Consider the following 27,425-nt stretch of genomic DNA (forward strand, 5'->3'; position numbering starts at 1 on the left):
TGAAACACCGTCACCTTCTTGGAGTTTGCTGCAGGAGATCTTTCCCCCCCCTTTCCCCTTTAGCTTTAGCAAAAAAACAACAACAAAATGAGTTTTCTTTTTCTCCCTCATTATCTTCACCCCACCCCCGCACTTTGGTCACCTTTTTTTTTCTCCTCCCATTCAGTTCTGCAGTGCAATCTTTCTTTGCCTAGTTTGCATATAGTAGTGAAGAATAGGGGAAGTTTTCTAAACTGTTGAATTCTATTCCACAGCTATTATTTAGTGCAAGGGGAAACTCATGGAGCTGGTTTTAAGAGCTTAAACTTCTGCTTTAATTTCACAAATTATATACTTCTCTTTCATAGCCAGACTTTTACCTGCTTAGGAATTAACTCACTATATATTTTCTTTTGTTAAGCACAAAGGATTAAAAATATCTTTTAAAAAACACTGTTCTTTTTTGTTAAGGGAATATATAACTGAAGTCAATAACAAGTATTCTATTAAAAATAACGAGAACTCAGATTTTGATAATGCTGTGAGCTTTGCAGAGAGGGTTCTTCATAAAGAACCCACCAGGATAGGTAGTTTGAAAAGTAATAGGCATATTTTACAAATTTGGAAACTGAGGTTCAAGATAATTTTATTTGCCCCAAGTCATACAGAAAAGAATGGAACTAGAACTCAAACCCCAGAGAACCATCTGCTCTCAGTTAATTAATATCTGGTGTATAGACTCAGAGAAACCTGTGGGAAAAAAAGAAAAACATTTGTTTGTGTGATGTTTTTCTTTTTTTTTTGCTGTGAATATTATTAAAAGTTTGTTTATACATTGATGCTTTTTATCATATGATCTGTATGAATACTTTCAGAACCTTTGAGGATCATAATCTGTACATCTGTGCCCTGCAAAACAAGAAAAATACCAGTACTATAATGTGTTTTATGGGAGGATTAACATGATTTATAAGTGCTTTAAAAAATAAATATGGAGTTATAGTTTGTGATCTTATTTCATCAACTTATATTTTGGGGGTGTTTTTTCTTTCTTTTTTTTGCTGTGAATATTATTAAAATATTGTTTACAATTGATGTTTTTCATCATTTGATCTGTATTATTACTTCCAGAACTGTTGAGGATCATAGTCTGTACATTTTGTCTATTGTCTTCCATTAAATATCTCTGGAAGATGTAGCCAACTTGCTGGAGCAGTCTTCCATTTCATGGCCTAATATCTTGTCTGTTAGTTATTCTACATACTTCCTCCGTGACCATTGCAATTGCTTTTCTGATTTTGTTTTTCATGAATAATGATTTTTTCAAACTATGCGTAAGTCGTACATTATTATTTTTGGTGATATGATATAGCCTACTTATACCCACCATACAGTTTTCCTTTGTGTAATCTACCGTTTTGATGTTTTGAACATCATTTTGTTCCATTCTTTATTGTTATCTGGAACTACTGGGAGATGGGTTTGTTGAAAGCATGATATAGCTTTGTAAAGGTGATCAAAGTTTCTCTTTCCCTTCCCTTACTGGGCTAATCTCTCATTAGGTGGTTGTGGAATGCATCTGAGGAGGTCCTGTAGTTGTCCATGCTTAATGGGGTCATTGTAATATTATTTATTGCGTCTAGAGGTGTAGAACCTGGGATTAAATACTCCCTCTGATATTTACTATTTGTGGAACATTTAGCAAGTTGCTTACCTACTTAGGCCTGTTTTCTGTGCTGTAAAATGAAATTATTGGACTAAATTGTCTCTGATGTTCACCTTCTAGTACTTGACTATGATCCTGTTATCCTAAAGGATAATAAAGGATTATCTGGAAACTCCCTATAGGGAATCCAGATTTCATTTCATCATTGTCCCAGACTATCCTCTATGACAGAGATGAACACCTTTGGTATTTAGTGCCTCCTTTTATGTTGTGAAAGGGATTCGTTGAACAAAACCACATATATCAAGGGAATCTTGTATGAACTTAGTATTTTCATGGGAGACACCTGATTGTAAGAGACTTTTAAGGAAGGAATCTCCTTTTAAAAAAAGTTATATATTTTGTGTGTGTGTGTGTGTGTGTGTATACATATGGGATGTGTATGTATATGTATATATTACACATACACACATATATATGTATTTATGAAGCAAGAAAATTATGTTAGAATATAAAATTAGCTATGACAGTGTTTTTCCTAACCAAACTGTCATATATAGTACAATGGAAAGAGAATTTAATGTGGAGTCACAAATTCTAGATTCAAATCATGGTGGTACCTATTACTTATATAACTTTGGGAAAGTTACTTTACCTAGTGCTGTCTCCTTAAATGAAAGTACTAGTATGATTTATGATTCCTTCTAGACCTAAATCTGCTATCTCTTCTATAATTTTATGAATTTTCATACATAGTATATAAGTATAGGATGAATTCTTGTTCAGGACCAAGATTTGATGGCCTGTTCAAACACTTTAGCTCTGGTATTCTGAATTCTCTGTTGAAGAGTGACCTTTTGACACTCTAAAATTATACTTAAGAATCTACAATAGAGATCTCTAGCATTTTTGAGAAGGAGAAGCCATGTTTTCATTTCCTTCATCTTTTAAGATCACCCAAATAAAGGAATGGCTCATATAGACTGGCTGGGGCAGGGGCAAGGGCAAGGGCAAGGGCAAGGGCAATTATTATTATTATTATTGGCACCTCTATAGCATTCTCTACTGGGAAACCTGATAAACCCTAATGGGGCATGATGCAGAGAAGGAGGTATGGTACTAGCAGTAACTGACTTGGAGTTCTGCTGGTAAGCCTCTGTCTACTTGCTGGAGACCCCTGACCTAGTCCATTCCTCTCACTGTATGGAGTTGTAGGGGAAGAGTTGAAAATTAAATGGCATGTCAAAAGAATTAATTATGAATAGAGCACCAACCCTGAAGTCAGGATGACCTGAGTTCAAAAGCGACCTCAGATACTTAATAATTTCCTAGCTGTGTGACCTTGGGCAAGTCATTTAATCTCATTGCCTTAAATAAATAAAAGTTTAAAAAGAATTAATTAGTGAGGGAATTAGAACAATATTTCAGATCTCAAAATTTCTAGTTAAATTTTTCTTCTATTACACAGAATTGACATTATATTTAATGTAGTTATGGTACTACTTACATTTGAATATTAATCTTGTATATCAGCTTTACCCTCCCTCGTTTTTTGTGCCCCTTACTTCAAGATGTGTTATTCCATTTCTTAAATGCAGAATTGACACTTGACTCTTCAGATTTTGCAGATGAAATGAACACAAAGGCCATTTGTATTTGTAAGGCAAAGGAAGGCCAATGAACTAAACACAGTTGGCTTCTTGACAGTTTCCAAGAGCAGACTGAATCCTTATTTATTTATAACTTCTGGTTTAAGATTTGAGCCATGGAAGATATTGGCTGCATTGCCTTATGGCCTGTTAAGCATATGGATATGGTCTGGAGTTGGGGATTGACCTTAGCAGGCCAGGAATCTGCTTTGCTTCCTTTGCAGTGCCTGGGTAGGGTAAAAAAAAATGAAAATAGAGACCATTGGGACCAAGTGGAAAGAGCACTAGACTCAAACTCAGAACTCAGAGGACCTGGGTTTAAATATGTTTTCTATGTCTTATCTATCTATCTATCTATCTATCTATCTATCTATCTATTTTCTTTTTAGGTTTTTGCAAGGGAAAAGGGGTTAAGTGGCTTGCCCTAGGCCACACAGCTAGGTAATTATTAAGTGTCTGAGACTGGATTTGAACTCAGGTACTCCTGACTCCAGGGCCGGTGCTTTATCCACTGCACCACCTAGCCGCCCCTGTTTTCTATGTCTTAACACATGTGTGATATTTAACCTTTCTGTGCTCAATTTGTAAGATAAGTAGGTTGGAATGGTTATCTTTTTTTTTTGTTTGTTTGTTTTGTTTTTGTAGTTTTTTTTTTTTTGCAAGGCAAATGGGGTTAAGTGGCTTGCCCAAGGCCATACAGCTACTGACTCCAGGGCCAGTGCTTTATCCACTGTGCCACCTAGCTGCCCTGGAACAGTTATCTTTTTATAAGTCTCTTCTGGTTCCAAAATTTATGTATTCTCCACAGAAAGCATCCTTTAAGCATTTTATGAATTTGTAGGGGGAGAAGAAAAAATTGTTAAAATTTATCCTTTTTTAAGTTGAATAAATTTAGCCATTTGTTAAGATGATGATAGTTTTTATTTAACTTTATAGTTGGCCAAGTATGTAATCTTGCTTGATCTTCATAGAAACTGTTAGGGATGTAGTACTGTGAAAATATTACTTTCCCTCTTTTAACAAAAGGGTCTCTTAGAAGGTAGGGGACTTATCCAGGGCCACAATTAGTCATTGGAACTTGATCCAAAGTTATCTTTTGACTCCCAATTCACTCTAACAATTTTGTTATGCTTGTTTTAGGCATTTCTCTGAGTTCTTGGGAAGAAATGCTCATCAACTTAAAATTTAAAAGCTATTTAAATATAGAACAGATGTGAAGGCAAATCCTAAAATAAGGAAACTGTGGATATCTCTTAAGTATGTTTCTTAGAAAATATCTAATGGTGGCTGTGGATTATGTGAAAGGACGGGTACAAGTTCTGGTTGGAGTAGTTATCAGTAATACCAAGTGTCCTAAACAGAGAGGCAGGCCCAGAGACCAGATAGGGAGAATGGGAAAGATTTTTCATATGCTCTTTAAAATTACTGTTTTCTCAGAGTTTCATTTTATTTCTCAAGTAAGTGTGTGTGTGTGTGTGTGTGTGTTTTCTTGGGTTTCATTTCTAAAAAATACCATTAGGCATTACAAAGGAATTGCTTTTTGATGTTAAAATGTAAGGCTACCCTTTTAAAAAGTCCTGTCAAGTGCCCTAGGGCACAGATACTCTTCCTGTCAGTTGGGAGCCTTGGGTCTGTTGATGAGGGAAAGCCAGATGTAAAAGAATGTAAATAAGGCAAGTGCTGACCCTGAAAACTTCAGTAGAGTTTGCATTATTCAGTGTGAGTTAAGTATGTAACACCATAAAAATAATTTACAGCAATATTCGATCATGGATGATGATGCTAATGTGTTTTTTAAAATTTGTTTTCTTGGCATGTCACTGACACAGAGTTCTAACCAAATAAGAAACACTTATATGTTGGCAAAAGACCCCCAAAGGCTTTTAGGTGGGGTATGGTGGTGGTCAAATTTTGCTTCCTAAATTTTTTTTCAAATATTTAAGTATATAACTTACTCTGACTCCTCATTTGAACTCAAGGTTAAAAACATTTCCATTTACAACCAGTCCATTTATCAAATTTTTTAGTTTTTGTCCCCCCCCCCCATCAAGAAAATATCAAAATCACAAGTAGGCTCAATCTCAACTTAATTGATTCTGAAAAACAAAAGGAAAAGAGTGATTTTTTTTTCAAAGAAATCTAGTCTATAGGTGACTCTAAATTTATTTCCTTAACAAGGCCGGTTTAGCCATAGGCTTGCTACTTATTAAGGAGAATATACAGCTACAGTTTTGATTTGCATGAACATTTCTCTAGGTCCACCACCTAGATAAGAATTCCTGAGGAAGTCTGGTTTTTAGAGCAATAAGGAAATGAAAGCCTGAGCAGATGGACTCAAATAATTAAATGCTGGTGGTTTGTAAAGAAGAAAGATTTCTTCGGGTGCTGGCGGCCTATTCACAGTCTCCATCAGAGGCTAGCAATTTCTTTCATCTTGAATGCCACCTGTGGGGCATGGCCTGGGCAAGATAGAAGGAAGAAAGAGTAACAAGGAATATAAACAAGTAAGATAAAGGAAAGGCAGAAGTTAGTTGGGGGAAGCAAGAGAAAAAAAATCTGCTAGATAATGAATGGATGGCATAGGTTTGCTTGCTCTTGGCTTAGGCATTTGTTTTCTCTAAGACTTGTTGGTTTATTTTTGTTGCCCTTTTTACTGTTCTTCCCACTGAAATCCCTTTTTAAGACTATTTACAACTGAAAAGCATCAAGCACTTCAATTGACTCTAGGCTAGTAGATAATGTTAGGGTGGACTTGATTGGTCTGAACTCTTGTTGGTAGTATTTTCATAATAAGATTTTTAATACTGGCAGCAATAGTAATAAGCAAAGGTGATTATTTTGATGCATTATAGTACTGGTTACTATTAGCTAGTTAGTAAAAGTTAGCTATAAAGATCTTGGGTAAATCTTTGTAAACCTTGCCCTTCCCAATCCCAAATGGTATTGGATCTTCATAATCTTGAATTTTCAATATTAAACAAATTCCCCCACTGAATTGTGTCTGTGCAGGTTGCTAAGAATTCTCTTTTCAGTAATTCAAAGGAGCTGTGTATGATCTCATTGATGTCTTCCAATGATGCACATTGCAACTGAGACATACCTTATCCTGTGCAGTCATTATTTATGTCTTCCTATACATCTTCTCCTGAAAAAAAGTATTTATTAAGCCCCTAATCATTGTCAGACACTGTATTAGGTGATGGGGAAAAAATACATAGGTAGAATCAGTCTCAGAGAATTTTTTGTAGGTAGGAGCTATTTATTATTCAGTTACTTTTTCACCATGTCTGACTGCCCCATTTGGATTTTTCTTGGCAAAGATACTGGAGTGTTTTGCCTTTCCTTCTCCAGCTCATTTTATAGATGAGGAAACTGAGGCATACAGGATTAAATGACTAGCCCAGGGTTCCCAGCTAGGAAGTTAGCTCAGAATGACTGACTGCAGGTCCCTTGCCACTCTATCCACTTCAACACCTAGCTTCAGGGAGATGGGTTCAGTTCTTGCCTTACTGGTTTCATAATTCTGGGTAAGTCATTTAACCTCTCAGTGCCTCAATTTTTTCATCTGTAAAATGAGATGGACTTGATGGCTTCTAGAGACCCTTAAACCTTGAAATATACCATCCTAAGATTCTTATAATCTGCAGAGATTTCTGCTGAGAATAATTCTGTTCCTCATCTGCAATAGTTATCTATTAATAGTGGCAGCTAAAGGGCTAATGGTGCCAGTTAGGGTAATGAGAATTTTGCTTAGACACTTGTCTATTTGAAATAGGACTGAGATCTCTAAGAGACCTTGGTAGATAGTTGAAGGTCTAGACCTATGTAGGCTAGATGGAAATAATTCTTTCAAAGAAAAAGATACTTTTTACTTGATAGTATTCAATAATTACATTCACATTGAGTATTAAAAAATGAAAAAAAAAAACTGAATTGACCTAACTTGCTTTGGTGGGAATGGGAGAGGACACACAACCCAACCAAGTGACTGGCATTGGCAGCATGAGTTGCACAATTATGATTTATGGCCCAAATGATAGGAAACAGGACTATTAGAGATGCTTTGCCTGCTGCTGGAATCTCTTGGCCTTAAATTGGTTTCTTGTCCTTCTCTATAAATGAGTCACTATAGGGCATCATCAATGCTAGGCAAACAGCATAATGTGATAAAATCCTGACCTGGATCCTGAAAGATGATAAACTATGTATAAGTAGGGCAACCCAGAAGAAACTTTGGTGGAGGTCCTGAAGTGCAAATCGGTAGTCTGATTTGAGTCTAGGAGCAAAAGACTATTTGAACCAGATAGTAGTTGGTTTTCTCTGAAGGTTCCCTTAGTATAGGTGACACTCTCTCGTGGGTTATGTCGTTTTTTCCAGTCAGAGGTCTTGGGGCCGAACCAATCTCAACCTCTTTTCAAGCTTTAAATGAGTAAGAATCCCGAATCACTGGCTCAGAACTACTTTTGGTAAGCAGAATTGGCCCCGCGGAATGGACCAAACCTCGAACCTGGTGGAGGTTCCGATGCTGATGCTCATCAGACTCCAGAAAAGGTGTTGGTTGACAGCAGGACAGATTCACTAAGGAGTATATAGCAGCTCACCTGCTGAATCAACTGGCCCTGAAGATGATGGCATTGGAGCCCCAAAGCATTTACAGTCTAATGGGAGAGACAACATGCAGACAAAAGCTATATACAGGGAAGTTATTAACAGAGGGAAATGTTGGAATTAAGAACAAGGAGGAAGGCTTTCATAAAAGATGGATTTTAGTTGGCCCTTAAAGGAAACTGGGGTGGGGAGTCATTGGGTGGGGATGAGGAGGGAGATCATTCCAAGCATGGGGAGGTAACTGGGTAAAAATGTCCAGAGTCAAGAGATGAAGTGTCTTTTTCTTGGGCCAGCCAAGAGACCAGTGTCATTGGATTGAAGAGTATGTGTTATATTAGGATAGATGCAGATTTTCCTCTGCCCAAGTGGACTGGCTCTTGTTCTGCAATGTAGAATTTCTCGGTTGAATTGTTCAGGGTCACTCAGATATGATTCTAAAGCCAGTATTGAATTCATGTGTTTTTGATTCCATCAAAGCCAGATTTTTATCCATCAAGCTCTGTTGCTCCACTTATGCTAATTATAAGCTTATTTAAAGATATTACTGAATATACTATTATCATCCAATTAGGTTAGTTTCTTTTTTAAAGAAATCTGAGAGAAGAGTCTTCCAGGTAGAACTGTCTCTTAGGCATAAGTAAATCCTTTGCTTTTGCTTTTCTTTAAAGGGAAGTAACTTCCAAGGGAGCCCTATGGTGGGGAAAAGGAAGTTGGCTTCCATGGTGACAAAATTCTTTTCCCCACTCTCTTATCCCTTCAACCCCAAAGCACTAGAAGGTCATATGCATAGAATTAGTAAATTGACTCTCCCTACCAATAAACTTATGCATGTGTCTTCTTGTTGTAAATAATAGTCCTTTTGTTATATTTTTCCTAGCTTTCCCTTTCAGAATAGCCCTCAATATTAATTTAAATCAGATTCTGTTTTGTAAAAATGTTGGGCAGTACATTCAGCATGATTCTAACCCTTCAGAAATTTTTACTTCCTTAAGGGATGTTTCCAGGGATTTATTTATATCCATTATTAGGCACTGAATTTAGCTGCTCTAGTGTCCCCAGTGATATAAAATCTTCCTATCAGTTTCTTCTTTTAGCTCTGACCAAGGTTCTTGATTTAAATGAATTTGAATTTTTATATAGTGACTAATTCCTTATGGATAAGCAAGGGTCTTGACTTGTTTCAAGGCTTTTAGCCAGGTCTCAGAATTTTGGCTGAAGGGCCTGGTCAGTTGCAGGAGCCAGTCTGGGTCATACGCCAGACATCAAATAAGGGCTTCTGGAATCCATTTCCTGATGTGGTCATTTCTTGGTGCCTTGGTCAAGATAGGGGTGGAAACTGTGGATTGCTCTATGTGTGAGCCATCTGTGGCTAGACTTTGAGATGCATCCTGCTTCTAAATGACAGGGCTGCATTATGCACCATGTAAGCAGAGAAGGAAGAAGCGAGATGGTTTTGCTCCAGAACAATTGTTTGAAAAAAGCCCTGTCTAGAATAGTCAGGTTTCTTTCTTCTCTCTCTCTCTCTCTCTCTCTCTCTCTCTCTCTCTCTCTCTCTCTCTCTCTCTCTCTCTCTCTCCCCCCCCTCCCCCCCCTTCCTTCCTTCTTTTTTTTTATTTGTTGAATGAGTATTTTATTGAGAGATAGGATGAAAGTAGTGACTAGAGAATTGGTCTTAGAGTCAGGAAGACCTCTGTGTAAGTCTAACTTCTAATGCTAAATGATTTTTGAGCAATTCACCTAGCCTCTTGAAGGTTCAGGTAACTCTATTAAGACTATAAGTTGTAGAGCTGGTACTGATCTCCATTGGTAGAATTTCCTTTTAAGATCTCTCATTCAGTGTTGATGAAATCATAGAGTCAGTGAAAACATTTTTTTTAAAATGATTGTGCCAAGTGATCACCTTTTCATATAGCAAAATGTTAATAAATAAAAAAATACAAAACAAAACACAATGATCATATCTGGCAAAGTGTATATCAGTCTGACTTTGCTGAGAAGGAAAATACGCTTCACTGTTGGTCATTGTGCCTGCAGAGTTCTGATTTTTTTTAATGTTTTCCCTTCATTGTTGTAGTCATTGTGTAAATGGTTTTCTTGGTTCTATCTCACTAAGAATCAGTTTGTACAAAATCTTTCCAAGTTTATCTGAATTCTGTTTCTTTTGGCATGATAATATTCAAATATTTTTGTTCAAAACTTTTATCTTTAGGGCTGATATATTGAATTAGTTAATCAACAGGCATTGTGCAATAGTGACATTTGTCTGATATATTTAAAATACTGAAAAAAGATTTGTGATTGCAACTACTTGGGTGTTCCTTCCAATGATGTAGGCCACTGCCCATCCATTTCTTCTCAGTCTGTGTGACTTTTGTCCATGTCCTTCCAAAATTTCTTTACAACAGGGGCTGTCCTGATACGGTAGAGACTTCCTTTGCTTCTTATGGACAACACAAAGATACTCCAAGTTGGAGTGCATTGGTGTTGTCCTATTTTGGCCCATCTAGTTCATGCTCACCAACACTTTGTTCATCACACTGAAGTCCAGTGACTGGAAAACATCAAAAATGTATTGGAAGACTTTGCAAAAAGAAAAAAATGAAAAAAGAAAGTCAAACTCCTTGTAGGGAAGAGCTCAACTAGTAGAACTCGAAAAAGTTAGAGAAATTCAAGAAAAACTAGATGCTTTTAATGAAGATCTTCATCAGAAGAAATTTAACTAACAGAATCCCTCCCAGCAACAACTGCTTCTGAATACAGTAAACAAAAAAAAAAGCATTTCTCAGACTTTGGTCTAGCCTCTCTTCTTGGAGAGCCCCATATGTGGAAACATGGGTGGTCCAGGACACACTTAATTTATTCTTGGTGGAGCTTCTTTAGTAACAATCCTCTATATTTATGTCATTGAAGTGATGGATTGGGAGACTACAATGGTTAGCTATAGTATCACATTTGGTTTTTACCTTCTTAATTTAATCTTACTCCTAGGAGCACAGGTTCTTCTTATAAAGGAAATAGAACTAGGTTTTCCTTGATAACCATTTCTTTTCCAAAAAATATTGCCGAGTGTTAGAAATAAAAACTTGGAGCAACCTTATCATTTGTATATAAAATAATCCTATTGCCCCCCCCAAAAAAATTTTAAAAACCACTAAACCCAAAGATACCTTTGAAACATTCTATCTGTCCATGTTTTCCTTTGCTCTTGCTGTATGGTTAGTTCCATCTTATTTTCCAATCATACAATTCCCTGGTGATTATATTTTGGATAATTTTTGTTCATCTTTGGAGCTTTATTGATTATGTGTTTCATTTAGAATACATTTCCTGTCTCTTCTCTTTTGCTTACCATGTGGTTTTGATAGTAAATATCTTACATTTATTTAATATTTTACATTCATTGTCTCTTTGGAGCTTCACAGTAATCCTCTAGGATGGGCATAGATTATCTTCCCTGTTGTACAGAAGAGGAAATGGTGTTTCTGAAAGGTTGAGATTTGCTCAGTAGTATCTCATACTTTTTAGTAAAATCATAAGTGTTGTGGTTCAAACTTTGGTCTTCTAACTTCAAATCACATTTTTTAAAATTATACAACACTGTGATTCTATAGAATACTGATCAAGCCTGGCATTGTGAGAAGTATAAAATATAAAGTAATGTCTCTACTTCCAGGAGCTTGCAAATCTAGTTGGAGAAGTAAGATATATGCAAATATAAAGGAAAAGGTGTAATATGAACAAAGATGAACAGGTATAATAAACTTCCATATACTGTTGAATCCTAGTTAAGGAACACAATCCTTAGATATAGTGGGATCAAGTGTTGCTTGAATAACTGAGTCTGCCACTATGAGATTCAATTCTAATGAACAAGTATTTATTAAGTAAAATGCAGTGTGTTGTCTAGCCACCTCCAGGGGTTCTATGAAATCTTGGGAAGTCTGACCAAGAAAAATCCACTCTTGTAGGCTAAATTCTCTCTCTTTAGATGTAGAAAACTTGACCCAGGAGAAAAGAATACACAATAAGAACTTCAGGGCCACCATTACAGCACTTTCAGTCATTCTACTTGAGAACCTACCCTCAGTTTCCAGGACCACCAGGCACCCTGTAAGCAAGGAATGATCTCCTCTAGAGAGGTAGGCTTACCATGTGTAGTCACTCCAAGGTGGTCAAGGTGTTCCCAACTTCTATCTTGCCTTAGTGAAACTCTTTTTCTTTGAATTTAGGAACCAGCCCCACACTTGAGAAGGCAAAGGACTTTTCTGGATAAACCATTTTAAAATTCTCTGTTCCATCTGTGCCCCTCCCTAACCCTACCCCAAGCACAACCATGGAATAAGAAACACAGGAAGTTTTAATGATGATAAACAACTCTTTCTCAGACCTAACCTCACAAATTTATTAAGTGAAACACAGTGTACTTCCCTGTCATATCTAGGGTCTGTATGACATTTTTTGTTTAGTTTTTTTTGCAAGGCAATGGGGTTAAGTTGCTTGCCCAAGCCCACACAGCTAGGTAATTATTAAGTGTCTGAGGCCGGATTTGAACTCAGGTACTCCTGACTCCAGGGCCTGTGCTCTGTCCACTGGGCAACCTAGCTGCCCCATCTAGGGGCTGTATGAACAAAGATTATTAAGCTCAGTTCTTGCCCTCTATGAGTTTATAATCAGCAGACTGATATATACCAGTAATAAAGGAGAATGAGCTAGGCCTGCCTATTCCAGGAATGTTCTCAGTGTTTATGCTAGTGTATATTTATTCTTCACTTATCTCCAGGAAAGATAGTTTAGGATGCTGAATACCTTGCTTTTTAATTCAGTGACCTCTTATATTAATTCTCTGTTCCTTGTACATCTGTCTTCCTTTTCTTAGTTTGCCATTTTTGCTGACCAGGAATGGGATCTGATATCTATCCATTTTCTGGAATTTGGTTCTTGGGCTAATTCAATCCAATCTTAGAATTATTTATTTTAAGTCTGCTGTGTTCCAACACTTCATTAAGTGTTGAGGATATGGAGTCAAAGGGAAGATTATCTGGACCTGCCTTCTAGGAGCTTATTGAGAAGAGTAATACAAGATGTAAACAAGCAAGTATATAAAAGATAATTGGAGGAGATAAAATTTGCCACTCAAAACTAAGGCACTTAGGGATTCCTATAGGAGGAGGTAAGGAGAATATATGTTTCAAGTAGGGGTGGGGGGTTGAAGGCATATCTCAGTCTTTCTTATGATTCCTTATATAAGTTTGTGAATGAAATAAAAAAGAGGGAAATGAAGGTAAGGGCGGGGTTAAGCATTATATGTGCTCAGTGCTTGAGAAATATCTCAAATTATCTCACTTGATCCTCACAATAATCATGTTTACTGTTTTACCTCCTGTTTTGTAGTTGAGAAAACAGACAAATTCTAAGGGACTTGCCCAAAGTTATAGAGTTAGTCTGAGTATGGATTTGACTGGTTTGTACAAAGTCATAGAGGTGAGTAGTACTGACCTTGATTAACAGCAAGAATGTTCATAGCAACTCTGGAAATGCAGGAATAATGTGCAGTAATCCTAGATAGGTAGACTACAGACACATTGTCAAGGAATTTAAATGCCAAACTGAAGAGAAAGAGTTTTTATTTTGTCCTAGAGCCAACAGACAGTCATTGAAGATTTATGAACAAAAAATTTTAAAAGATTTCATATAAACAAAATTATCATATCTAAAATTAGAAAAGAAGCAGGAAATTGGGAAAATATTTACAACTAATTTGTTTTGATAAAGGTTTCATTTCTAAGATATATAAGGAACTGGGTCAACTTTATAGGAATAAGAGCCATTCCCTAATTGATAGTCAAAGGATATGAATAGGCAATTTTCAGAATAAGAAACCTAATCTTTAATCATATAAAAATCAATAATAATTGAAGAAATACAAATTAAAGCAATTCAGAGATACTACCTGATGATACCCATCAGATTGACTAAGATGACAATAAAAGGAAAATGATATGCTGGAGGGGCTGCAGGAAAACAGATTCATTAATGTACAGTTGTTGGTGGAGCTTTGAATTGATCCAATTGTTCTGTAAAGCAATTTGGAACTATGCATCAAAAAGCTATTAAAATGTGCACACTCAGTGATATTGCTACTAGATTTATATCCCCAAAATATTTGTATTTCAAATAGAGCAAAGGAAGAGGTAAAGGACCTATATACACAAAAACATTTTTAGTAGCCTTTAGTAGCCTTTTTTATAATAGCCTTGAATTGGAAACTGAGGAAGTGTTTATTAATTGGGCAATGGAGAAACAAATTATGGTATATGGATGGGTTGGGATATTTTTGTAAAAACCACGCTAACATCTCAGGAAGATTTGTATACATTGGTAAGGTAAAGTAGAACCAGGAGAACAATTTATATAAAAATAATATTGTAATGACAACCAACTCTGAAAGAATTAGCAACTATCATTATCACAGTGGCTGATCACAGTTCCAAAGAACTTTTGCTTTTCACCCCCATGTGGTTTGTTCCTCCTTCTCCATAATTTGTATGACATGACTTTATATATTTGAAACATCTTTTGTTTTTCTTGCTTTACTGGGGGACCTGGAGGACAGAGAGGAAAAAAAATTTGGAATTGAAAAATACAATAAAATTGGAAAAGAAACATCCCTTACAATTTAAGTTGAAGAAACTGAAGCCCAAAGAGGTTTGCCAATGGGAGAGTGAACTCAAGTCCAGATCTTCTGATTTCCTATCTCAGGTCATAACTTCTATAATGTGAAGCCTCTTCCCCTAATAAATATTATTGTGTCTGATGTTGTAGAGGAACCTTTTGGACATATACTTTCCAGTTTTTCTAGGTTGCAAGCAGATGATAATAATTACATAAGCAACAAATTAGGAAAAATGAGTATGTCTGACAAGAATTGTTTGGCAGAGAGGCAGCTCTTTCTTCCAAGAGTTAGGCTCTTGAAAATATGCCCCAACTTTCCTGAAGAAATTCATTATGAACCAACTTTTCCAGGGCAGACCAAAGGTTGCAGTCACCAGAGATCTTGTACTAAGGTCTCTAGTGAGTGAGAGACCAACCCCCAGGAAAACCAGGACTGGGTCAGTTGTTGGCTGAGGTAGAAGATAGGGAAATGGACTAAGGTAGGAAACTTTATGGCTCCTTTGAAGATTCTCAGATTACTCAGTATGACATTTAGAAACCTGAAGAAAAGATTGCTTTGGTTTCTAAAAAAGGATGCCCTACCCTGGAATTTCTTTCCTCTTTTCTGTTGTTTGAAATTCTTTAAGTTCCTTTTAGCTTAAATCATACTGATAAGAGATTCATTTCCATTTCTTTAACTTCCTTTTAAAATGTGGGTTCAAGTTCACTTTCTTAGGGGTCTTAGTCATCTAGTGAGGCATTAGTGTGAATTGATTTTTAATGCGATTGAGTGAAGATCAATGATTTGGAGGTATGGAATACTTAGGAATTTGAGACTAGAGAAGGACACAGCAAAATGGGAGAAAAGTATTTTAGGAGGTAGTAGAAAGAAAGCTCAGAAATGATGATAGGATGCCCAAGCTCAATAAACTTTAAGTTTGCCTAAGCCTGACTCTATCCAGCATTCAGGCTGTCAGAGACACATGATATTTCCATAGTTATCCCATCCCAGAGAACCCTCCCTCCCACATGACATCGTATTTTTTTAGAGAAGGAAAAAAAATCAGTACAACTGATTGATAATTGAAAAAGTAAGAAAATGTATTCATTGTTTAACCTCCAGCCTCCATGAAGGTGTAGGTTGAACATTTTCTTTATTTTCTGAGGGGGGGAAAAGTCAAAGTTCAAAGTTGTCATTGTTATTTTTTTTCTCAACTTGTCACATTTTATTTATTTTCTTTATTTTAAAACAAGACTTGAAGCAAGCTTTAATAAGCTACTTGAAAATTCGACTGTTTTCCTCCACACAGAATATAGCCCATGTACTATTCTAATCTATAGAATACCATATTATACAAAAGAAAAATGAAAATAAAATGTGTTCAGGGTTCTAATTCTTTAATATTTACTATCCTGTAGATCAGTGGTATCAAATTCAAACAGAAACAAGTTAACTAAATGATAGTCCACTATTCAATATCATGTCATATAACCTGTAATTTGAATCCTAGGGGCAACTTCATGGTACAGTGGATAGAGCAAAGAGCCTGGACTCCTGCCTGTATAGAGCAAAGAGCCTGGATTCAAATTTGACCTGTTCTTAGCTGTGGGACCCTGGGAAAATAACTTAACTTCTGTCTGCCATAGTTTCCTCAATTGTAAAATTGTCCTTTCCTTTCAGTGTCCCCAGCCAGTTCATTTTAATTCAGTCTTTAATGTTTCACTTTCCAGAATAGCTCCAGATTGAGGTAAGACTGGAAAAGGTTGTAGAATTTGAGAAAAGAGTAGATGAGGAGTGACATTGGGAAGTCCCTGTGATGTTCTGATGCAAACAGGGCTGGATGAACTGTTCTTTGACCTTTTCCTTTTCTGTTTGTGTGTGTGTGTGTGTGTGTGTTTGTGTGTCTGACAGCATTTCACTTCATATAGCTGTCACAGAAAATTATTAAACATGAAGCTAATTTTCTCAACTTTTGGGGGATGGTGGAGGTGGGAAGGGAGGGTTATATATGTCTTTTAGACCTAATAAGTCAGGAAATACCCAGAGAACATAAAATTGCTTCATTTAACTACTTAAAGAAATCAAAATTTACTAGATAGAAAATCTGGTGAGTTTCACCTTTAGCAGCTCCAGAATTAAGTTTTTTAGAACTTCACATCCGAGTCCAAATGCTTTCTTGGAATTTATTTGCTCTGTTGTTTTAAATCTGCTTTGGCCCATTTTACTCAATAACTTGTCACACTATTATGTGACCATGTGACCGTGTCAAGTCATTTAAACTCTCTTAAATGGTATACAGTATGTGGCATTTATTAAGTAATTAATAAATACTTGTTCCCTGATTGTAAAATAAGAGCTTGACATCCCTTCCAACTTTAAATCTAGAAATCTAGAATCCTACTTTGTAAGGAATGAATTCATTTTACTAGGGAATGGCAGAACAATGGGGGATGTGTATCATCTTGGTTAGGACCACAGCAGAGGGTGGGTGTGGCATGCTGTGCATTTTTTTCTGATCCCAGTGGAATTGCCCTAGTAAAAAAGAAAATATGAGTGGTTGCTGTAGTTTCAAAATAAATTACCTCACTACCTCAGTTTCATTTTATGCAAAGAGAACTGGGCACACAATGGAAGTAACCCTAGGACTGAATCTCCAAATACCTAGCTAGAGCTTTGCTGATGGAAAGAGGAAATGTATAAATTGCTTTTAGAAAATGTTGGTTCTGAATGACAATGATAAAACTAATTCCTGGGAAGCAGAATACAACATTAAAAAATTTTAAGACTTACATTAAATTTAACTATTTAATTTTTGAGAATTTACCTCTAGTATGTGGTTCTCTGAGCCTGTCTACTCTTTTGCCTGAGGCAAGTAATCAGATTTGGTACAAATTGCATTAAAATGAAAATTTTCATTTCGCTTTCAAAGCTATTGTTATAGTCTGTGCAGAAAAGGACCAGTTAGTTTTGGTTTAGTCTTGTAATTCAGTTTTTAAAAGTCCATCTTTAGGAACAATATATCTTAGGGATTAGCATTTTTTTGCTTTTAGTTTTCTCTTGTAGGGGGAAAAACATCTTGGCTAAGCAAACTTTTGCTAAGTCTGAGCTCTCACTGTCCTAAGAAATAGGATTGTTTGATGCTCATGTAGGATCTTCACATTTTTTATGAATCTGTAAGGATTTGGCTCCTTTGCCCAAGACTATTAACTTTTATATATAAAACAGTTCTTTCCTTTTTCATTCCACAAAAGCATCTTTTATCTCTTATAGTTTCAGGTTTTTCTCTCTAAAAGTCTCCTTTTAAAAGTTCTTATCGTTGCCTTTTCTTTCTTTCATTATTATAGTTATCTCAAACTTACCTCTCCTTTGCCCTTCCAGAGAGCCATCCCATATAATAATATTGTTTTAAAAGGAAAAAGAAACTAATTAATATGTTGAAGAGTTAAACATGTGTGTAATGTGGACCTCTCACCTCTACAGTGAGCTGGGTTGGGATTGGCTTCTCATTCCTCCTCATTTACATGAACATTAAATTGATTTTTTAAAATATAATTTTGCTACATTCATTGGGGGGGTCATCTTTTTTCCTAATTATTTGATCTTTCTAAACTTTTGACTCCTTTTTCCTTTTGCAGAAAAGCAATCAATTCTACGTTATTTATTTAAAGTTGGTTTTGAGAAAAAGTAGAAATTTGCCTAAGGTGGATTACCAGACTTTAGGAGAAGAGAGGAGAGGAAATGAGACTTGGCTCAGCAGCCATCTTTGAGTGGCTAATGAATGGGTGGGATGTCCAGAAAGGAATTTGTGCAAAAATGTATTTTTTTATAAAGGTGGATTACAGATGGATTATATGATCCTCAAAGGCCCTTCCAACTGTTAGTAATCTGTGAATTTGGGCCTATAAACTTATTTTTCTAAGTCCAGAAACATATTTTCTAGTGTTGACTCTGCTACTAACTAGCTTTGTGACCATACACATCATTTAACCCATTCAACATTATCATCAGGTTAGGGTTGGATCTCTAAGGTCCCATCCAACTTCATGATTTGATGACTTTGCTAATGTCTGGAAATACACTTAGCAAGTTGACCTCGAGTTACCGAAAGTGTGACTCTCCAGAGGTTTGTTTTTTTTTTAAGGGGAAATTAGTCAGCCAGTTCTTAGTACTGTATCTTTAAGCACTTATTCTCACGTGGGATTTTCCTTCTCCCTTTCAAATCAGATTTACTCATGTGCATTGTTTTCAGAGCATTATTTTACTCAGTAATAATGATGTTTGAATTCAAATAGTTCATTTATTTCTTTTCTAATAGGATTCTTCAGGAAGACAACTCTGGATTTGGTTGCTTCTGGCTCTTGGACTAAACAGCTAGTTTATCATCCTTCAACAAATTCTTGGACCTTTGGTTGAAACCTGTAAGTACCTCATGTGTTTTCTAAATGTATAGAACTTGTCTAACTTATTCAAAAGGCTTTATTGCTTCTGACTTATTCCTGCTATATGATGGTCCTAATACCAATGAAATTTCCTCAGCTTTGCTATTACTTGTCTGATCTGATTGGCAAAAACTTACCAGACAAAGATGCTGAGGAGAGAAAACTAGAGGAAAAGAATTTTTCATGACAGATATTAGTAAGTCCAATTTTCATAAACTTCTTTTTTATATTATTATTTTTATTTAAAATTTATTTATTCTCATTTTGTATAAATGTTTTTATGCATTAATAAAATAATTCTTGTTTAAGAGTAAACAAAATATCCCCTACCCCTAAAAAATATAGACTCGCTTGAGCGATAAAGTAAAGGGGAGAGAAAAAATAATTAAAATTAAAATTAAAAAATAATAGTAATAATTGTAGGTATGGTCAGGTCATGCATTGGATGGAGCACCAGCCCTGGAGCCAGGAGTACCTGAGCCCATATCTGGCCCTGTATACCCAACAATCACCCAGCTGTGTGACATGCAAGCCACCCCAACCCCACTGCCCTGCAAAAACCAAAAAAAAAAAAAAAAAAAGACCCAAAATAAAATAAAATAGTAATAATAGTAAGGTTGGCTGGGTGGCAGACAGAGCATTGGCCCTTGAGCCAGGAGTACCCGGGTCCAAATCTGACCTCAGATACCCAGTGATCACCCTGCTATGCAGCCCCAGGCAGGCCACCCAGCCTCATTTGCCCTGCACCCCCCCTCCCAAAATAATAATAATAATAATAATAATAAATGTGCTTCAGTCTTTGTTCCAACACCACCAACTCTGTCGTGGGTGGATCACATTCTTTAGGATAAGTCCATCATAAAAGTTACTTCCATATTTTTCCACCATTGCCATTGCTGATCGCAACTCCCTCCTTCCATATTTCTCCACTTCAATGTACTATATTTTCTCTCTCCTTTCATTCTGACTCTGCTGTAGGGTAGCTGAGTGGTGCAGCAGACAGATAGATCCCTGTCCCTGGGGCCAAAAGGCCCCGAGCCCCATACCACCCCTTAGGCCCAGCATCCACCTGGCCCTATGGTCCCGGACAGGCCATCCAATCCCAGCCCCTTGCAAGAAGTAAAAAAGAAAATGTGTTATATCTGACCACTCTCCCCCCATGGTCCATCCTCTCCTCCTTCATTTACATCCCCCCCTTCCCTCTGCTCCCCCCCTCCTTCTTACTCCAGATGTCTATACCCCATTGAGTATATATGCTGTTTCCTCTCCTAGCCACCTCTGATGAGAGTGAAGATTCCCTCATTTCCCCTTGCCTCCCCTCCTTCCATATCATTGCAATAGCTCCTTGTAATAAAGAAAAATCTTATTATATGAAATAACTTAGCCTATTCCTCCTCTCCTTTTTCTTTCTCCCATTACATTTCCCTTTTTTCTATTGATTCTATTTTTACAACACATTTTATCTTCAAATTCAGCTTTCTCCTGTGCTTCAACTATAAAAGCTCCTTCTACCTGCTCTGTTAATTGAGAAGGTTCATATGAGTATTATCAGTGTCATTTTTCTATACAGGAATACATGCAGTTCATCATTGTTAAGTCCCTCATTTTTTCCCCTTCTCCTCCAATCTCTATGCTTCACCTGAGTCCTGTATTTGAAGATCAAACCTTCTGTTCAGCTCTGGACATTACAACAGGAACATTTGAAATTCCCCTCGTTCATTGAAAGTTCATCTTTTTCCCTGGAAGAGGACATTCAAATTTGCTGGGTAGTTGATTCTCGGTTGTATTCCAAGCTCTTTTGCCTTCTGGTATATTATGTTCCAAGCCCTACAAGCTGTTAATATAGTTGCTGCTAAGTCCTGTGAGATCCTGATTGCAGCTCCACAGTGTTTGAGTTGTGGCCTTATGGCTGCTTGTAATATTTTCTCTTTGACTTGGGAGTTCTGGAACTTGGCTATAATATTCCTGAGGATTGTTTTTTTGGGGGTCTCTTTCTCGGGGAGATCTGTGGATTCTCTCCATTTCTATTTTGCCCTCTGCTTCTATAATACCAGGGCAATTTTCCTGTAGTAATTCTTTGAAAATGATGTCAAGGCTCTTTTCCTGATCATGACTTTCAGGTATTCCAATAATTTTAAAATTATCTTTCCTTAATCTGTTTTCCGTATCAGTTGTTTTTTCAATGAGATGTTGCACATTTTCTTCTAATTTTTCATTTTTTTTTGGTTTTGAAGTATTGATTCCTGATTTCTCATAAATTCAGCAATCTCCCTGAGTTCAGTTCTTTGTCTGAAGGATTTGTTTTCCTCAGAGAGCTTTCTTATCTCTTTTTCCATCTGACCAATTTTGCTTTCTAAAGCATTCTTCTCCTCAATAACTTTTTTGAAGTGTTTTATCCATTTGACCTAAGCTGGTTTTTAGCATGCTATTTTCTTCAGCATTTTTTTGTATTTCCTTGACTAAGCTGGTGACTTCATTTTCCTGTTTTTCCTGCATCTCTCTCATTTCTTTTCCCAGTTTTTCTTCTAACTCCCTCATTTGATTTTCAAAGTCTTTTTTGAGCTCTGTCATAGCCTGAGTCCAATTTCTGTTTTTCTTGGAGTCTTTAGATGCAGGAGCTTGTGCTTCCTCATCTTTATCAGGCATGAATTAGTCTTAGAACCTCAGGTAATTTATGGTCTTCAGAAACTCTTTCCCCTCCCTCTTGGATGTTCATAGGCTCTCAGAGTTTGAGTTACAATCCAAGAGGTCCACCCATTCCATGACATGCCCCTAATATGATTCCCCCCCCATGCATCATACAATGTGTGATGTGCTAATGAACCCCAGTCATGTGGGTTAATATTCAATTACCTAATTGCTTAAACTCAGTTACATTAGGTCAAGATCTCTAGGTCACTCTTGCCCAGTTGAGAATGGAACCAGTTTGGGGTTTGCTATCCCTGGAAAGGGATTAGGAAAACTCTTACAATTTTGTGATTGACTGGGCCATTCCCCCTTTGTAATGGATTCCCTAAGGGCTCCCCTCCACACCCTTTGAAGACCAACACCCTACATTCCTCACAGGGAGTTTTTATATAAGATCAGGGCTGTATGTCTTGAAATGTTCAGGTTGGGGCTGAGATAGATTACAGAATAAGATATTAAAAAGAGTACTTTCCCTAAGCTTTGAAGTGAACATTTGCAGCTAAATTGGTAGAAGTTGGTGGAAGAGTACTGAGGGAAGATTTTTAAACTAAGAATTTGTAGTGACTTTGGAAATAGTGAAGACAACACAATGTATTTGGTATATTCTTTATTGACCCATGAGACATACATTTAACATTTGCCCAAGCCTTCATAATAAATAAAATTGTTTCCCTGTTATTCAAGGTCAAGGACTTGAATAGAAAGAAGTTTGTCTACTGTATATCTGAGATTGCTGATTGCTTGTGTTATTTTCTCTTGTTTTAATTCCTGTTCTTTGTGTGGTAATTTACCAATTTAAAACTTAATGTTGGTTTAGGAGGACTTTATTCTTACCAAGTTTGTCTTACTTGAATAGTATAAAGAACCTTGATTAAGGGAGGCAGGAATGAACATGGAAAATAGGAAGTATTTAAACTAATTTTTTTGGATCCCATCCTCAGAGTCCCTAACCTCATTCTGGTCAGTTCATTTGGAGGACAAAATGTGATGATCTATTTAGTGACCAAGTTTTCCATGTTTTGATTCTGCCCCAGAATGAATTATCATGATGTTTTGGATGAGGTGAAAAAGAAGTGTCTGGAGAAAATGTCCCTCCTGCTTTGACTATGTGAATTTCTGAATTTAAGGCAACACTCTTGTGAGTGACTTTTGTTTTCAGAATTGGTCTGCTTGTGGTAAAGAAAAGTAAGAAATGAAGCTTTCATGGTTTTATGGTTTTTGTGGTACAGTTTTGGCTCTTCAGCCTGGACTTTGCATCACCACAAGGGTCTATGGGATGCCAAACCACTTGTAAACTATAGAAATAAGTGATATAACTGGTTAGTCATTGCTGGGTTTTCAGTGTTCAGACATTGGTGCCCAAACTGGGTATGAGGAGGGTTAGCATTATTGCAGTAGTAGATTCACACAGTATCAAGTCTTTTTTTTTTAAACGTTTTTGCAAGGCAAACAGGGTTAAGTGGCTTGCCCAAGGCCACACAGCTGGGTAATTATTAAGTGTCTGAGACCAGTTTTGAACACAGGTACTCTTGACTCCAGGGTCGGTGCTTTATCCACCTAGCTGCCCCAGTATCAAGTCTTAATCCTCTAGCCTGTGTTCTTTGGAATGTTTGAATGCCTCCTCAGACAAAGGGCCTTGCATTCAGGTTTGATTTTCAAAGTACCTGTTCATCACTAGCTAGTCATTACTATTCTATAATGCTCCTTTGATTCAAGATACCTATGTAATATAATTGTTAGATAAGAATCATGCCATAGGGTGGGACTTTGCTGTTCCAATCTTGCAGAGATGTGGTTAGCCACAGACCTAGGAATGAAGTGGTGCCATGATGTAACCTGACCCTGCCCATAATTTATGTTGTGGGCATAGCTTAGTCACTGTGATGATGAAGATAACCACACCATTTCTTTGTGTCGTCTTCTATAAAACTGAGCTAATAGTTTGCCTCTCCAAGTTGGTAAAGAATTAACTAGCATGATTGTATATAAAGGGACTTTTAAAAAACATTGACTTTCAACTTTATATTTGAAGATGTTACCTCTAAAAGCAATTAACTATGGATGACCACCAGTGGGGCAGAATGCCCCACCGCGTCTGCGTATATCATGCTCATTCCTTATATTGCGACTTTGTTCATGACATTCTAACTCTCTTGGAGTAAGCTCCCTCTTCCTTTTTCCATATATAAATCTTCATTTTCTAAGCATCAGTTACTAACAACTAGTTTTCTTTAAAGTAGAATCACTTGAAGTATTTTGATGAGCATCATTAAGAAGAGTTCTTAATAATAGGATGTAAACTTTTCTAGATGTTGCTGTTTTTCAAATGAGAACTATGGTGCTCTGAATTTATTTCTTAACACTCATTTTAAACTATTTTTAAAATTATTTTTCATGGTCTTAAAAATTGTCAATTAAAAAGATATTTCATGTGTTCCTTTCCTTGTTCTTAGAAAGCTGTTCCTTATAACAAATAAGTTTAAAAAAAAAAAGTATTCACCAAAACCATTGAATACATTGAATGTGTCTGACAAATGCAGTGTTTCATTCTTGATATCTGCAAAGAAGTGTAGAGATATCCATCATCTCCTCTTTGGGGCCAAGTTGGTTATTTATATAGTTTTGCAATATTGACTTTTGACTGTTTTGTTCTTTCCATTTATATTGTAGTAGTTGTGTTTTACAGTATTGCCTTTTGTATAAGTTCTTTCAAAGTTTTTGTGAAACTATCCCACTACATTTGTTTAGCCATTCACCAATCAATAGGCATCCCTTCAGTTTCTAATTCTTTTGTATTTATATTCTTTAAAAATACTTTTTAATAATTTTTTTGGGGGGGTGGTTTTGGGAGGTATTTTTTTCTTTTTTTCCCCAGAACTTGTAAAACATGGATGTGTTGAATCTGGGAATTTAATTTACTTTAAATTCCCCCTTCAGTAAAATGAGCATGTTACATTATATAATATCAAAGGTCTTTTGGAGCTCAAATATTCTGATTTTGTGATTTTAGATTTGAAGACCTACTTTTGTCCCAGCCCTTCCACAAAGACATCCTTTTCCATTCTAATCTGTATTGCTCTTTCTCTTCTTTAAATTCCTATGCACTTTTATCCAAGATTATAATTTGACTTTTGATTCTTCTTTCTGCATTTAATATATTTTTTGTTTTTCCTCTCAGCTGTGAGCTTCTAGATATCCTATCAGCCCCTTAGATTCAACATATCCAAAACATATCCTCAAACTTTCTTCACTTGCAAACTTTATTACTGTTGAAGGCAACAAATCCTCCCAGTTACACCAACTTGCAACCTCAGCTTCATCCTTGATTCCTCATCCTTGCTTACCCCACCCATCCAGTCCATTGTCAAATCTTATCATTTTTACCTTCACTACAACTTTCATATATTTCTTCCTTTGCTTCATCCTTGGAGCCACAATCCTGTTTCAGACCCATGGTCCTTTTTGCCTAGGGTAATTAAAAAAGCCTTCTCTCTGTTCATGATTGTTAAATCTATCACCACTTCCTCCATTCAGTTATCAAGGTGATTTTTTTTTCTGCATTTTTTCCAGACCATGTCCCCCCCCCCCCCCCGTGAATGACTAATATTGCCAGAATCAAATATAAAACCTTTTTTTTAACTTTTAAAACTTTTTGTAAGCTTGCCTCTTCTTACCTTTCCCATTGTCATTGTCTTAAACTTTATTTGCCCTCTGTGCACTAACATTTAAAACATTGCCCTGCTTGCAGTTCCACAAATAAAATCTTCCAGCTATCTCCTTGTCCTTGTGGGATATTGTCTTGCATGCTTGGAATTCTTCTTTACCCTAGGTTTTTTCAGACCTTAGTCAATAGAAAGGAGACCTTTCCCAGGCTTCCCAGCTGCTGATACCTTCTCCTTTCAGATTTCTCATTTGCCTCTTTATAAATCTCTAAAGAATCTAGTTATTTGCATATTGTCTTTTCAAGTTTGGGTTTCTAGAGGGTAGGGATTATATGTTTTCTACTTTTCTTTTTATTCCTATTACTTACTATTAGAGTAAGTGCTTAAAATGTTTGTTGACTGATGACTATCTTTAGGGCAGGGATCATGTCTGATTCTTCTTTATCTCCATAACATTTAGTATTCAAGAGGCAATCAAATGTTTCTGGTCATCCTAAACTTGAAAAGGATAGTTCCTTCTGCAGTATGATCCATGGAGTTGGGAGATAATTTTTGAGTGTGTGACTTTAGTTGATGTAAAACCCTTTCCAACTTGACGTCTTAATCACCTGGTTTTCCTGATGTTCTTGTTGGAAGAGAGCCCACCTGGGTCTGGATTTGCCATATGATGAGTCATTCTCTTTCTTTTCCTGCCTTATATAGTCCCACATAGCGACTGTGCCACATCTTTTGAAGTCATCCATTGCTGTACTTTTGAAAATGTGCTGGAAGCAAATTTCAACAAGGGTCAGATATTCTACTGTCCTTTGGCAGGCACTTGTATAGCCCATGTTTAACTGGAGTGTGCAGTGACAAGATGATGAAAGACTAATAAAATTCACTGTGCATTCTGCTTCACCCTAACCTAGCCCACTCCAAAGTAGGCCTTTTCCCTCTGAATTTCAGCTGACTGCCTGTTTGGCAGATCCCTGCTTCCACATGCCAAGATAGACCACAAGGTTGGTTGGGTTTAATTATTTCCAGTGGTGGGTTTTGGGTTTACTTTTTAAAAATATTCTCTATCTTTGGATTTATCTTTGCTGATAATCTGCCTTGGGCAATCTGCCCTAGGATGCTTCAGTCTTTGAGGGATTAAGAAAATGCTATCAAAAAGAGAGTTGTAATTCATGTGGTCCATTTCTTCTGAGACTTTCCCCAGGGTCTGTGACTGCCTTTGGCTCTCTTTCCTGTGATAAGTGTCAAATGGATGCCCTCTGGGGTGGGCACATCTGGGTGTTCTTTGCTTTTTCAACATCAGGAGATCTGGATCACTCAATCTACCGCAAGAAACTTTGGCAGAAATCAGGGGATCTATCTTGGAGGAAAAGAGGTCTTAGAGAGGGAACATTAGGCAGTAGGTCCATGAGATATTTTCTTTAATGGAAATATTTCAGTGATAAAATACCTTTAATAGTCCTTTTGAGATCAGTGGTAGCCAATCAAGTAGCACTCTCTATATAGCTGGAATGCTTTGACAACATAGTAGATTTGGTTTGGCATATTTTCCTGGGGCAGCTGTGCTTCACTGAGGCAGAGTTGAATAGAAGAGAGGTTCACATTAGAGAAAGTGATGATGGTGGGGGTGGTCATGGGGGTGGGGAAGGTGTGACCCACATGGAGCAATTTAATTCCCCTGATTCTCAGTCTTTTTGTCTTGAATTCAACATCCAGCTGCTCATTCTGTCTAAACTTGTAATGGAGAGGATGACTCAGAAATCTGGAAGTCAGTTGTGGTGATTTCACTGTAGAATCTGTAAAGGAGAAAGGAAGATAGTCTGTGTGGGAGATGATTGCAAAGGAGATCTTTAGTAATTAAGTTGATGTAATTAAAAACTAAAGTACTTTGGGTTATCCAGGGTTTGTCACTTTTCCCAATAATCCTTTACATATTGACCTTTCTTTACTAAGAGAAAGAACCAGGAAACATTTGATATCAAAACACTAGAAAAATGGAAATTGAAGAGCTTAAATAAATGTGATGATATTAATAATAATAGAATTTGAGAGTTCTGTTGCTTATCCTGTTCTAGAAACATAATTCTC

At 36.7% G+C, this 27,425-nt stretch overlaps 1 protein-coding gene across 9 annotated transcripts in view; it reads left to right on the plus strand.

Annotated features, from left to right (window-relative positions):
• TLN2 (talin 2) overlaps window positions 1–27,425 on the plus strand; it is a 575,338-nt gene that overhangs the window by 87,361 nt on the left and 460,552 nt on the right. For 6 of the 9 annotated variants that reach the window (XM_074234300.1, XM_074234295.1, XM_074234304.1 and 3 more), the window contains exon 2: window positions 18,870–18,972. The gene's annotated coding sequence lies outside the window, so the exon portion shown is untranslated. Of the gene's footprint in view, window positions 1–10,101; window positions 14,662–18,869; window positions 18,973–19,090; window positions 19,190–20,207; window positions 26,342–27,425 lie in introns of those variants that run through there. The other 3 variants (XM_074234301.1, XM_074234298.1, XM_074234302.1) reach the window with 3 other exon arrangements.

The sequence above is a fragment of the Macrotis lagotis genome, chromosome 4 (assembly GCF_037893015.1).
Source record: "Macrotis lagotis isolate mMagLag1 chromosome 4, bilby.v1.9.chrom.fasta, whole genome shotgun sequence".
NCBI lineage: Eukaryota > Metazoa > Chordata > Mammalia > Peramelemorphia > Peramelidae > Macrotis > Macrotis lagotis.